The sequence below is a fragment of the Oncorhynchus gorbuscha genome, linkage group LG02 (assembly GCF_021184085.1).
Source record: "Oncorhynchus gorbuscha isolate QuinsamMale2020 ecotype Even-year linkage group LG02, OgorEven_v1.0, whole genome shotgun sequence".
Classification (NCBI taxonomy): Eukaryota; Metazoa; Chordata; class Actinopteri; order Salmoniformes; family Salmonidae; genus Oncorhynchus; species Oncorhynchus gorbuscha.
The window spans coordinates 109,147,525-109,150,024 of NC_060174.1; the positions used below are offsets into that span (position 1 = coordinate 109,147,525).

At 48.6% G+C, this 2,500-nt stretch overlaps 1 pseudogene; it reads right to left on the reverse strand.

Moving 5' to 3' along the window:
- The window catches only part of LOC123995238, a 19,772-nt pseudogene that overhangs the window by 16,369 nt on the left and 903 nt on the right, over nucleotides 1–2,500 (reverse strand).

The window sequence follows — 2,500 nt, forward strand, 5'->3', positions numbered from 1 at the left end:
GCCTGTAGGGGTTACTATAGTTACATACCTGGTGTCTGTAGGGGTTAATATAGTTACATACCTGGTGTCTGTAGGGGTTACTATAGTTACATACCTGGTGTCTGTAGGGGTTACTATAGTTACATACCTGGTGTCTCTACCCGTCTGTAGTGGTTACTATAGTTACATACCTGTTGTCTGTAGGGGTTACTATAGTTACATACCTGGTGTCTCTACCCGTCTGTAGGGGTTACTATAGTTACATACCTGGTGTCTGTAGTGGTTACTATAGTTACATACCCGGTGTCTGTACCTGTCTGTAGGGGTTAATATAGTTACATACCTGGTGTCTGTACCTGCCTGTAGGGGTTAATATAGTTACATACCTGGTGTCTGTAGGGGTTAATATAGCTTCACACCTGGTGTCTCTACCCGTCTGTAGTGGTTACTATAGTTACATACCTGGTGTCTGTAGGGGTTACTATAGTTACATACCTGGTGTCTGTAGGGGTTCAGAGCTTCACACCATAGAGGAGATGGAGGAGGTCTGTAGTGGTTACTAGAGTTACATACCTGGAGTCTGGACCCGTCTGTAGTGGTTACTATAGTTACATACCTGGAGATGGAGGAGGTTACTATAGGGGGTCAGATACCTGGTGTCTGGACCCGTCTGTAGGGGTTACTATAGTTACATAGGAGGTGTCTGTAGTGGTTACTATAGTTACATACCCGGTGTCTGTACCTGTCTGTAGGGGTTAATATAGTTACATACCTGGTGTCTGTACCTGCCTGTAGGGGTTACTATAGTTACATACCTGGTGTCTGTAGGGGTTACTATAGTTACATACCTGGTGTCAGGGGTTACTATAGTTACATACCTGGTGTCAGAGTAGGGGTCAGCTTCACACCTGGTGTCTGTACCTGTCTATAGGGGTTAATATAGTTACATACCTGGTGTCTGTAGGGGTTACTATAGTTACATACCTGGTGTCTGTAGGGGTTAATATAGCTTCACACCTGGTGTCTCTACCCGTCTGTAGTGGTTAATATAGTTACATACCTGGTGTCTGTAGGGATTACTATAGTTACATACCTGGTGTCTGTAGGGGTTACTATAGTTACATACCTGGTGTCTGTAGGGGTTACTATAGTTACATACCTGGTGTCTGTAGGGGTTAATATAGCTTCATACTTGGTGTCTCTACCCGTCTATAGGGGTTAATATAGCTTCATACCTGGCGTCTCTACCCGTCTGTAGTGGTAGGGGTTGATACAGACACACCACACACTCCAAGGCCTTGAGTTCATGATGAGATCAGGCCACCTCCACACTCTGCAGTAGATGACACCACATGGGATACCACACCGTCCAGAGACCGAGGGATGGTCACACACTTACCTGATGGAAGAGGTAGACAGGGGATCACAGACACAGAGGAGATGGAGGACACATACACAGAGGAGGAAGAAGACAGAGAGGGGTTCAGAGACACATAGAGGAGATGGAGGAGGTACACAGGGGGTCAGACACATATAGAGGAGATGGAGGACATACAGGGGGGTCAGAGACACATAGAGGAGATGGAGGAGGTAGAGAGGGGGTCAGACACACACAGAGGAGATGGAGGAGGTAGAGAGGGGGTCAGACACACATAGAGGAGATGGAGGAGGTACACAGGGGGTCAGAGACACAGAGGAGATGGAGGAGGTAGACAGGGGGTCAGAGACACATAGAGGAGATGGAGGAGGTAGAGAAGGAGGTCAGAGACACAGAGGACACATACACACAGGTTGGATGGACAGAAACACTTCAATCTGGACATTTAACGGTCATTTCCCATTGACTGATATCCACAGTGTTTCCCTTCCTCGATTGGCCCCACCACACCACTTTAACTATTTTCTCCTCACGATGATATTTAAATCCAGAAAGGACAGAGAATAACACACACAACACCACACACACATACACACACACCACACACACACCCACACCACACATACACACACACCACACATACACACACACCAACACACATACACACACACCACACACACACACACACATGAACACACATACACACACACACACCACACACACACACACCACACCCCACACCACACACCCACACACACACCACACATACACACACATACACACACACACACACACACACACACACATACACACACACACACACACACACACACACACACACACACACACACACACACACACACACATCTACACCACACCACACATACACACACACACACACACACACACACACACACACACACCACACCCCACACACACACACACACACACACACACACACACACACACCACACACACACACCACACACACCACACACACCACACACACACCACACCCCACACCCACCACCACACCCCACCACACCCACCCCACCACACCCCACCCCACCACCCCACCACCCCACCACCACACCCCACCCCACCCCACCCCACCACACCACCACACCACACCCCACCCCACCA